Raw genomic sequence first — 13,258 nt, 5'->3', positions numbered from 1 at the left:
ATGCAGTGGCGGGTTCACTGAACAGGTATACAGTGGCGGGTCCACTGAACAGAACAGGTATGCAGTGGCGGGTTCACTAAACAGAACAGGTATACAGTGGCGGGTTCACTAAACAGAACAGGTATACAGTGGCGGGTTCACTAAACAGAACAGGTATACAGTGGCGGGTTCACTAAACAGAACAGGTATACAGTGGCGGGTTCACAGAACAGGTATGCAGTGGCAGGTTCACTGAACACAACAGGTATGCAGTGGCGGGTTCACTGAACAGGTATACAGTGGTGGGTCCACTGAACAGAACAGGTATGCAGTGGCGGGTTCACTAAACAGAACAGGTATACAGTGGCGGGTTCACTAAACAGAACAGGTATACAGTGGCGGGTTCACAGAACAGGTATGCAGTGACAGGTTCACTGAACACAACAGGTATGCAGTGGCGGGTTCACTGAACAGGTATACAGTGGCGGGTCCACTGAACAGAACAGGTATGCAGTGGCGGGTTCACTAAACAGAACAGGTATACAGTGGCGGGTTCACTAAACAGAACAGGTATACAGTGGCGGGTTCACTAAACAGAACAGGTATACAGTGGCGGGTTCACAGAACAGGTATGCAGTGGCAGGTTCACTGAACACAACAGGTATGCAGTGGCGGGTTCACTGAACAGGTATACAGTGGCGGGTCCACTGAACAGAACAGGTATGCAGTGGCGGGTTCACTAAACAGAACAGGTATACAGTGGCGGGTTCACTAAACAGAACAGGTATACAGTGGCGGGTTCACAGAACAGGTATGCAGTGGCAGGTTCACTGAACACAACAGGTATGCAGTAGCGGGTTCACTGAACAGGTATACAGTGGCGGGTCCACTGAACAGAACAGGTATGCAGTGGCGGGTTCACTAAACAGAACAGGTATACAGTGGCGGGTTCACTAAACAGAACAGGTATACAGTGGCGGGTTCACAGAACAGGTATGCAGTGGCAGGTTCACTGAACACAACAGGTATGCAGTGGCGGGTTCACTGAACAGGTATACAGTGGCGGGTCCACTGAACAGAACAGGTATGCAGTGGCGGGTTCACTGAACAGGTATACAGTGGCGGGTCCACTGAACAGAACAGGTATGCAGTGGCGGGTTCACTAAACAGAACAGGTATACAGTGGCGGGTTCACTAAACAGAACAGGTATACAGTGGCGGGTTCACAGAACAGGTATGCAGTGGCAGGTTCACTGAACACAACAGGTATGCAGTGGCGGGTTCACTGAACAGGTATACAGTGGCGGGTCCACTGAACAGAACAGGTATGCAGTGGCGGGTTCACTAAACAGAACAGGTATACAGTGGCGGGTTCACTAAACAGAACAGGTATACAGTGGCGGGTTCACAGAACAGGTATGCAGTGGCAGGTTCACTGAACACAACAGGTATGCAGTGGCGGGTTCACTGAACAGATATACAGTGGCGGGTCCACTGAACAGAACAGGTATGCAGTGGCGGGTTCACTAAACAGAACAGGTATACAGTGGCGGGTTCACTAAACAGAACAGGTATACAGTGGCGGGTTCACAGAACAGGTATGCAGTGGCAGGTTCACTGAACACAACAGGTATGCAGTGGCGGGTTCACTGAACAGATATACAGTGGCGGGTCCACTGAACAGAACAGGTATGCAGTGGCGGGTTCACTAAACAGAACAGGTATACAGTGGCGGGTTCACTAAACAGAACAGGTATACAGTGGCGGGTTCACAGAACAGGTATGCAGTGGCAGGTTCACTGAACACAACAGGTATGCAGTGGCGGGTTCACTGAACAGGTATACAGTGGCGGGTCCACTGAACAGAACAGGTATGCAGTGGCGGGTTCACTAAACAGAACAGGTATACAGTGGCGGGTTCACTAAACAGAACAGGTATACAGTGGCGGGTTCACTAAACAGAACAGGTATACAGTGGCGGGTTCACTAAACAGAACAGGTATACAGTGGCGGGTTCACAGAACAGGTATGCAGTGGCAGGTTCACTGAACACAACAGGTATGCAGTGGCGGGTTCACTGAACAGGTATACAGTGGCGGGTCAACTGAACAGAACAGGTATGCAGTGGCGGGTTCACTAAACAGAACAGGTATACAGTGGCAGGTTCACTAAACAGAACAGGTATACAGTGGCGGGTTCACAGAACAGGTATGCAGTGGCAGGTTCACTGAACACAACAGGTATGCAGTGGCGGGTTCACTGAACAGGTATACAGTGGCGGGTCCACTGAACAGAACAGGTATGCAGTGGCGGGTTCACTAAACAGAACAGGTATACAGTGGCGGGTTCACTAAACAGAACAGGTATACAGTGGCGAGTTCACTAAACAGAACAGGTATACAGTGGCGGGTTCACTAAACAGAACAGGTATACAGTGGCGGGTTCACTAAACAGAACAGGTATACAGTGGCGGGTTCACTAAACAGAACAGGTATGCAGTGGCGGGTTCACTAAACAGAACAGGTATACAGTGGCGGGTTCACTAAACAGAACAGGTATACAGTGGCGGGTTCACAGAACAGGTATGCAGTGGCAGGTTCACTGAACACAACAGGTATGCAGTGGCGGGTTCACTGAACAGGTATACAGTGGCGGGTCCACTGAACAGAACAGGTATGCAGTGGCGGGTTCACTAAACAGAACAGGTATACAGTGGCGGGTTCACTAAACAGAACAGGTATACAGTGGCGGGTTCACTAAACAGAACAGGTATACAGTGGCGGGTTCACTAAACAGAACAGGTATACAGTGGCGGGTTCACAGAACAGGTATGCAGTGGCAGGTTCACTGAACACAACAGGTATGCAGTGGCGGGTTCACTGAACAGGTATACAGTGGCGGGTCCACTGAACAGAACAGGTATGCAGTGGCGGGTTCACTAAACAGAACAGGTATACAGTGGCGGGTTCACTAAACAGAACAGGTATACAGTGGCTTGTTCACAGAACAGGTATGCAGTGGCAGGTTCACTGAACACAACAGGTATGCAGTGGTGGGTTCACTGAACAGGTATACAGTGGCGGGTCCACTGAACAGAACAGGTATGCAGTGGCGGGTTCACTAAACAGAACAGGTATACAGTGGCGGGTTCACTAAACAGAACAGGTATACAGTGGCGGGTTCACTAAACAGAACAGGTATACAGTGGCGGGTTCACAGAACAGGTATGCAGTGGCAGGTTCACTGAACACAACAGGTATGCAGTGGCGGGTTCACTGAACAGGTATACAGTGGCGGGTCCACTGAACAGAACAGGTATGCAGTGGCGGGTTCACTAAACAGAACAGGTATACAGTGGCGGGTTCACTAAACAGAACAGGTATACAGTGGCGGGTTCACAGAACAGGTATGCAGTGGCAGGTTCACTGAACACAACAGGTATGCAGTGGCGGGTCCACTGAACAGCACAGGTATGCAGTGGCGGGTTCACTAAACAGAACAGGTATACAGTGGCGGGTTCACAGAACAGGTATGCAGTGGCAGGTTCACTGAACACAACAGGTATGCAGTAGCGGGTTCACTGAACAGGTATACAGTGGCGGGTCCACTGAACAGAACAGGTATGCAGTGGCGGGTTCACTAAACAGAACAGGTATACAGTGGCGGGTTCACTAAACAGAACAGGTATACAGTGGCGGGTTCACAGAACAGGTATGCAGTGGCAGGTTCACTGAACACAACAGGTATGCAGTGGCGGGTTCACTGAACAGGTATACAGTGGCGGGTCCACTGAACAGAACAGGTATGCAGTGGCGGGTTCACTGAACAGGTATACAGTGGCGGGTCCACTGAACAGAACAGGTATGCAGTGGCGGGTTCACTAAACAGAACAGGTATACAGTGGCGGGTTCACTAAACAGAACAGGTATACAGTGGCGGGTTCACAGAACAGGTATGCAGTGGCAGGTTCACTGAACACAACAGGTATGCAGTGGCGGGTTCACTGAACAGGTATACAGTGGCGGGTCCACTGAACAGAACAGGTATGCAGTGGCGGGTTCACTAAACAGAACAGGTATACAGTGGCGGGTTCACTAAACAGAACAGGTATACAGTGGCGGGTTCACAGAACAGGTATGCAGTGGCAGGTTCACTGAACACAACAGGTATGCAGTGGCGGGTTCACTGAACAGATATACAGTGGCGGGTCCACTGAACAGAACAGGTATACAGTGGCGGGTTCACTAAACAGAACAGGTATACAGTGGCGGGTTCACTAAACAGAACAGGTATACAGTGGCGGGTTCACAGAACAGGTATGCAGTGGCAGGTTCACTGAACACAACAGGTATGCAGTGGCGGGTTCACTGAACAGGTATACAGTGGCGGGTCCACTGAACAGAACAGGTATGCAGTGGCGGGTTCACTAAACAGAACAGGTATACAGTGGCGGGTCCACTGAACAGAACAGGTATGCAGTGGCGGGTTCACTAAACAGAACAGGTATGCAGTGGCGGGTTCACAGAACAGGTATGCAGTGGCAGGTTCACTGAACACAACAGGTATGCAGTGGCGGGTCCACTGAACAGAACAGGTATGCAGTGGCGTGTTCACTAAACAGAACAGGTATACAGTGGCGGGTCCACTGAACAGAACAGGTATGCAGTGGCGGGTTCACTAAACAGAACAGGTATACAGTGGCGGGTTCACTAAACAGAACAGGTATACAGTGGCGGGTTCACAGAACAGGTATGCAGTGGCAGGTTCACTGAACACAACAGGTATGCAGTGGCGGGTTCACTGAACAGATATACAGTGGCGGGTCCACTGAACAGAACAGGTATGCAGTGGCGGGTTCACTAAACAGAACAGGTATACAGTGGCGGGTTCACTAAACAGAACAGGTATACAGTGGCGGGTTCACAGAACAGGTATGCAGTGGCAGGTTCACTGAACACAACAGGTATGCAGTGGCGGGTTCACTGAACAGGTATACAGTGGCGGGTCCACTGAACAGAACAGGTATGCAGTGGCGGGTTCACTAAACAGAACAGGTATACAGTGGCGGGTTCACTAAACAGAACAGGTATACAGTGGCGGGTTCACAGAACAGGTATGCAGTGGCAGGTTCACTGAACACAACAGGTATGCAGTGGCGGGTTCACTGAACAGGTATACAGTGGCGGGTCCACTGAACAGAACAGGTATGCAGTGGCGGGTTCACTAAACAGAACAGGTATACAGTGGCGGGTTCACTAAACAGAACAGGTATACAGTGGCGGGTTCACTGAACACAACAGGTATGCAGTGGCGGGTTCACTGAACAGATATACAGTGGCGGGTCCACTGAACAGAACAGGTATGCAGTGGCGTGTTCACTAAACAGAACAGGTATACAGTGGCGGGTTCACTAAACAGAACAGGTATACAGTGGCGGGTTCACAGAACAGGTATGCAGTGGCAGGTTCACTGAACACAACAGGTATGCAGTAGCGGGTTCACTGAACAGGTATACAGTGGCGGGTCCACTGAACAGAACAGGTATGCAGTGGCGGGTTCACTAAACAGAACAGGTATACAGTGGCGGGTTCACTAAACAGAACAGGTATACAGTGGCGGGTTCACAGAACAGGTATGCAGTGGCAGGTTCACTGAACACAACAGGTATGCAGTGGCGGGTTCACTGAACAGGTATACAGTGGCGGGTCCACTGAACAGAACAGGTATGCAGTGGCGGGTTCACTAAACAGAACAGGTATACAGTGGCGGGTTCACTAAACAGAACAGGTATACAGTGGCGGGTTCACAGAACAGGTATGCAGTGGCAGGTTCACTGAACACAACAGGTATGCAGTGGCGGGTTCACTGAACAGATATACAGTGGCGGGTCCACTGAACAGAACAGGTATGCAGTGGCGGGTTCACTAAACAGAACAGGTATACAGTGGCGGGTTCACTAAACAGAACAGGTATACAGTGGCGGGTTCACAGAACAGGTATGCAGTGGCAGGTTCACTGAACACAACAGGTATGCAGTGGCGGGTTCACTGAACAGAACAGGTATGCAGTGGCGGGTTCACTAAACAGAACAGGTATACAGTGGCGGGTTCACTAAACAGAACAGGTATACAGTGGCGGGTGCACAGAACAGGTATGCAGTGGCAGGTTCACTGAACACAACAGGTATGCAGTGGCGGGTTCACTGAACAGGTATACAGTGGCGGGTCCACTGAACAGAACAGGTATGCAGTGGCGGGTTCACTAAACAGAACAGGTATACAGTGGCGGGTTCACTAAACAGAACAGGTATACAGTGGCAGGTTCACAGAACAGGTATGCAGTGGCAGGTTCACTGAACACAACAGGTATGCAGTGGCGGGTTCACTGAACAGGTATACAGTGGCGGGTCCACTGAACAGAACAGGTATGCAGTGGCGGGTTCACTAAACAGAACAGGTATACAGTGGCGGGTTCACTGAACAGAACAGGTATACAGTGGCGGGTTCACTAAACAGAACAGGTATACAGTGGCGGGTTCACTAAACAGAACAGGTATACAGTGGCGGGTTCACAGAACAGGTATGCAGTGGCAGGTTAACTGAACACAACAGGTATGCAGTGGCGGGTTCACTGAACAGGTATACAGTGGCGGGTCCACTGAACAGAACAGGTATGCAGTGGCGGGTTCACTAAACAGAACAGGTATACAGTGGCGGGTCCACTGAACAGAACAGGTATGCAGTGGCGGGTTCACTAAACAGAACAGGTATACAGTGGCGGGTTCACTAAACAGAACAGGTATACAGTGGCGGGTTCACTAAACAGAACAGGTATACAGTGGCGGGTTCACAGAACAGGTATGCAGTGGCAGGATTACTGAACACAACAGGTATGCAGTGGCGGGTTCACTGAACAGAACAGGTATGCAGTGGCGGGTTCACTAAACAGAACAGGTATACAGTGGCGGGTTCACTAAACAGAACAGGTATACAGTGGCGGGTTCACAGAACAGGTATGCAGTGGCAGGTTCACTGAACACAACAGGTATGCAGTGGCGGGTTCACTGAACAGGTATACAGTGGCGGGTCCACTGAACAGAACAGGTATGCAGTGGCGGGTTCACTAAACAGAACAGGTATGCAGTGGCGGGTTCACTAAACAGAACAGGTATACAGTGGCGGGTTCACTAAACAGAACAGGTATACAGTGGCGGGTTCACTAAACAGAACAGGTATACAGTGGCGGGTTCACAGAACAGGTATGCAGTGGCAGGTTCACTGAACACAACAGGTATGCAGTGGCGGGTTCACTGAACAGGTATACAGTGGCGGGTCCACTGAACAGCACAGGTATGCAGTGGCGGGTTCACTAAACAGAACAGGTATACAGTGGCGGGTTCACTAAACAGAACAGGTATACAGTGGCGGGTTCACAGAACAGGTATGCAGTGGCAGGTTCACTGAACACAACAGGTATGCAGTGGCGGGTTCACTGAACAGATATACAGTGGCGGGTCCACTGAACAGAACAGGTATGCAGTGGCGGGTTCACTAAACAGAACAGGTATACAGTGGCGGGTTCACTAAACAGAACAGGTATACAGTGGCGGGTTCACAGAACAGGTATGCAGTGGCAGGTTCACTGAACACAACAGGTATGCAGTGGCGGGTTCACTGAACAGGTATACAGTGGCGGGTCCACTGAACAGAACAGGTATGCAGTGGCGGGTTCACTAAACAGAACAGGTATACAGTGGCGGGTTCACTAAACAGAACAGGTATACAGTGGCGGGTTCACAGAACAGGTATGCAGTGGCAGGTTCACTGAACACAACAGGTATGCAGTGGCGGGTTCACTGAACAGGTATACAGTGGCGGGTCCACTGAACAGAACAGGTATGCAGTGGCGGGTTCACTAAACAGAACAGGTATACAGTGGCGGGTTCACTAAACAGAACAGGTATACAGTGGCGGGTTCACTAAACAGAACAGGTATACAGTGGCGGGTTCACTAAACAGAACAGGTATACAGTGGCGGGTTCACAGAACAGGTATGCAGTGGCAGGTTCACTGAACACAACAGGTATGCAGTGGCGGGTTCACTGAACAGGTATACAGTGGCGGGTCCACTGAACAGAACAGGTATGCAGTGGCGGGTTCACTAAACAGAACAGGTATACAGTGGCGGGTTCACTAAACAGAACAGGTATACAGTGGCGGGTTCACAGAACAGGTATGCAGTGGCAGGTTCACTGAACACAACAGGTATGCAGTGGCGGGTTCACTGAACAGGTATACAGTGGCGGGTCCACTGAACAGAACAGGTATGCAGTGGCGGGTTCACTAAACAGAACAGGTATACAGTGGCGGGTTCACTAAACAGAACAGGTATACAGTGGCGGGTTCACTAAACAGAACAGGTATACAGTGGCGGGTTCACAGAACAGGTATGCAGTGGCAGGTTCACTGAACACAACAGGTATGCAGTGGCGGGTTCACTGAACAGGTATACAGTGGCGGGTCCACTGAACAGAACAGGTATACAGTGGCGGGTTCACTAAACAGAACAGGTATACAGTGGCGGGTTCACTAAACAGAACAGGTATACAGTGGCGGGTTCACAGAACAGGTATGCAGTGGCAGGTTCACTGAACACAACAGGTATGCAGTGGCGGGTTCACTGAACAGGTATACAGTGGCGGGTCCACTGAACAGAACAGGTATGCAGTGGCGGGTTCACTAAACAGAACAGGTATACAGTGGCGGGTTCACTAAACAGAACAGGTATACAGTGGCGGGTTCACAGAACAGGTATGCAGTGGCAGGTTCACTGAACACAACAGGTATGCAGTGGCGGGTTCACTGAACAGGTATACAGTGGCGGGTCCACTGAACAGAACAGGTATGCAGTGGCGGGTTCACTAAACAGAACAGGTATACAGTGGCGGGTTCACTAAACAGAACAGGTATACAGTGGCGGGTTCACTAAACAGAACAGGTATACAGTGGCGGGTTCACAGAACAGGTATGCAGTGGCAGGTTCACTGAACAGAACAGGTATGCAGTGGCGGGTTCACTAAACAGAACAGGTATACAGTGGCGGGTTCACTAAACAGAACAGGTATACAGTGGCGGGTTCACAGAACAGGTATGCAGTGGCAGGTTCACTGAACACAACAGGTATGCAGTGGCGGGTTCACTGAACAGATATACAGTGGCGGGTCCACTGAACAGAACAGGTATGCAGTGGCGGGTTCACTAAACAGAACAGGTATACAGTGGCGGGTTCACTAAACAGAACAGGTATACAGTGGCGGGTTCACAGAACAGGTATGCAGTGGCAGGTTCACTGAACACAACAGGTATGCAGTGGCGGGTTCACTGAACAGGTATACAGTGGCGGGTCCACTGAACAGAACAGGTATGCAGTGGCGGGTTCACTAAACAGAACAGGTATACAGTGGCGGGTTCACTAAACAGAACAGGTATACAGTGGCGGGTTCACTAAACAGAACAGGTATACAGTGGCGGGTTCACTAAACAGAACAGGTATACAGTGGCGGGTTCACAGAACAGGTATGCAGTGGCAGGTTCACTGAACACAACAGGTATGCAGTGGCGGGTTCACTGAACAGGTATACAGTGGCGGGTCCACTGAAAAGAACAGGTATGCAGTGGCGGGTTCACTAAACAGAACAGGTATACAGTGGCGGGTTCACTAAACAGAACAGGTATACAGTGGCGGGTTCACAGAACAGGTATGCAGTGGCAGGTTCACTGAACACAACAGGTATGCAGTGGCGGGTTCACTGAACAGGTATACAGTGGCGGGTCCACTGAACAGAACAGGTATGCAGTGGCGGGTTCACTAAACAGAACAGGTATACAGTGGCGGGTTCACTAAACAGAACAGGTATACAGTGGCGGGTTCACTAAACAGAACAGGTATACAGTGGCGGGTTCACTAAACAGAACAGGTATACAGTGGCGGGTTCACAGAACAGGTATGCAGTGGCAGGTTCACTGAACACAACAGGTATGCAGTGGCGGGTTCACTGAACAGGTATACAGTGGCGGGTCCACTGAACAGAACAGGTATGCAGTGGCGGGTTCACTAAACAGAACAGGTATACAGTGGCGGGTTCACTAAACAGAACAGGTATACAGTGGCGGGTTCACAGAACAGGTATGCAGTGGCAGGTTCACTGAACACAACAGGTATGCAGTGGCGGGTTCACTGAACAGGTATACAGTGGCGGGTCCACTGAACAGAACAGGTATGCAGTGGCGGGTTCACTAAACAGAACAGGTATACAGTGGCGGGTTCACTAAACAGAACAGGTATACAGTGGCGGGTTCACTAAACAGAACAGGTATACAGTGGCGGGTTCACTAAACAGAACAGGTATACAGTGGCGGGTTCACAGAACAGGTATGCAGTGGCAGGTTCACTGAACACAACAGGTATGCAGTGGCGGGTTCACTGAACAGGTATACAGTGGCGGGTCCACTGAACAGAACAGGTATGCAGTGGCGGGTTTACTAAACAGAACAGGTATACAGTGGCGGGTTCACTAAACAGAACAGGTATACAGTGGCGGGTTCACAGAACAGGTATGCAGTGGCAGGTTCACTGAACACAACAGGTATGCAGTGGCGGGTTCACTGAACAGGTATACAGTGGCGGGTCCACTGAACAGAACAGGTATGCAGTGGCGGGTTCACTAAACAGAACAGGTATACAGTGGCGGGTTCACTAAACAGAACAGGTATACAGTGGCGGGTTCACTAAACAGAACAGGTATACAGTGGCGGGTTCACAGAACAGGTATGCAGTGGCAGGTTCACTGAACACAACAGGTATGCAGTGGCGGGTTCACTGAACAGGTATACAGTGGCGGGTCCACTGAACAGAACAGGTATGCAGTGGCGGGTTCACTAAACAGAACAGGTATACAGTGGCGGGTTCACTAAACAGAACAGGTATACAGTGGCGGGTTCACAGAACAGGTATGCAGTGGCAGGTTCACTGAACACAACAGGTATGCAGTGGCGGGTTCACTGAACAGGTATACAGTGGCGGGTCCACTGAACAGAACAGGTATGCAGTGGCGGGTTCCCTAAACAGAACAGGTATACAGTGGCGGGTTCACTAAACAGAACAGGTATACAGTGGCGGGTTCACAGAACAGGTATGCAGTGGCAGGTTCACTGAACACAACAGGTATGCAGTGGCGGGTTCACTGAACAGGTATACAGTGGCGGGTCCACTGAACAGAACAGGTATGCAGTGGCGGGTTCACTGAACAGGTATACAGTGGCGGGTCCACTGAACAGAACAGGTATGCAGTGGCGGGTTCACTAAACAGAACAGGTATACAGTGGCGGGTTCACTAAACAGAACAGGTATACAGTTGTGGGTTCACAGAACAGGTATGCAGTGGCAGGTTCACTGAACACAACAGGTATGCAGTGGCGGGTTCACTGAACAGGTATACAGTGGCGGGTCCACTGAACAGAACAGGTATGCAGTGGCGGGTTCACTAAACAGAACAGGTATACAGTGGCGGGTTCACTAAACAGAACAGGTATACAGTGGCGGGTTCACAGAACAGGTATGCAGTGGCAGGTTCACTGAACACAACAGGTATGCAGTGGCGGGTTCACTGAACAGGTATACAGTGGCGGGTCCACTGAACAGAACAGGTATGCAGTGGCGGGTTCACTGAACAGGTATACAGTGGCGGGTCCACTGAACAGAACAGGTATGCAGTGGCGGGTTCACTGAACAGGTATGCAGTGGCGGGTTCACAGCACAGGTATGCAGTGGTGGGTTCACAGCACAGGTATGCAGTGGTGGGTTCACAGCACAGGTATGCAGCCAGACAGGAACAAGTTAAGCCTAACTAATCTTTCCCTGAGAGACAGTCTGCAGCAGCTCACCCTACTCTCACTAACGCAGGCAGCACACGAGTGACCGTAATGGCCGCCGCTGCCTGCCTTATATAAGGGGGGGGTGGGGCTCCAGGGGCTAGTGTAGCCTAATTGGCTACACTGGGCCTGCTGACTGTGATGTAGAGGGTCAAAGTTGACCCTCCATGTGCATTATGGGGCGAACCGAACTTCCGCAAAGGTTCGCCTGCGGGACGCGAACGCGAACCACGGAAGTTTGCATGGAACCGTTCGCAGGCGAACCGTTCGGCCCAACTCTAATTCCAGCCTATTTCTGAGCCGAAAGCCACAACAGCGAGCCCGCTGGAACAGGGAAAGGTAAATATTGCACAGCCGTACAAATTGTCGGCTGTGCATCCATTGAGCTGCAGCAAGACCACCGTGGGACAGAGGAGGACGAGGGAAGCCTCAATAGGATCCAGAGGCTTCCCCCTCCCGAGGTGAGTACCCCTGGGGAACTTTTTTTCTAGTACAACATCTCTTTAAAGGGGCACAGGCGAAAAATGTGAAATATGTGCAAACATAGACAAATAAGAAGTACCTTTTTTCCAAAATAAAATGAGCCATAAATTACTTTTCTCCTATGTTGCTGTCACTTACAGTAGGTAGTAGAAATCTGACAGAAGTGACAGGTTTTGGACAAGTCCATCTCTTCATAGAGGATTCTCAGCAATGCTTTTATTCTTTATAAAATAAAGGGAATATAAATATTCCCTTAAAAGCATTTAAACAATGATGCTGGCCAGCTTCCCTGCTCGCTACACAGTTTTTTGGCAGCTGGACAGAGCAACTGACATTCACTAAGTGCTTTTGAAAATAAATAAATCCCTGAGAATCCCCCCATGAAGAGATGGACTAGACCAAAACCTGTCGCTTCTGTCAGATTTCTACTACCTAGGTTAAGTGACAGCAACATAGGAGAAAAGTAATTTATGGCTCATTTTACTCTGGAAAAAACGTACCGTATTTTTCGGACTATAAGACGCACTTTTTCTTCTTCAAAAGAGGGGGGGGGGGAATCACTGCGTCTTATAGTCCGAATACTACTTTTTCGGACTGCCGTCACTGTGTTTCCTGCACCTTCCACTCATCTCCTTTGAAATTATACAGCACAGCGAGGAGCAAAATGAGGCAATAAGCTGTGGGAAACACATTTGTAGCCGCCCAAAGAAGTACGCCATCTGCCTCGCTGCCCGCTGTCAATCTAATGCGGGAAGGTAAAGTGGAGCTGAGCGGCAGTTGTAGCAGTATCGGGTATTACATTTGCAGCCGCCCGAAGAAGTACGCTATCTGCCTCGCTGCCCGCTGTCAATCTACTACGGGGAAGG

The sequence above is a fragment of the Hyperolius riggenbachi genome, chromosome 5, assembly GCF_040937935.1.
Source record: "Hyperolius riggenbachi isolate aHypRig1 chromosome 5, aHypRig1.pri, whole genome shotgun sequence".
In the NCBI taxonomy this organism is placed as follows: domain Eukaryota; kingdom Metazoa; phylum Chordata; class Amphibia; order Anura; family Hyperoliidae; genus Hyperolius; species Hyperolius riggenbachi.
The sequence above is the reverse complement of the archived record's forward strand: the minus strand, read 5'-3'. Positions refer to the sequence as shown.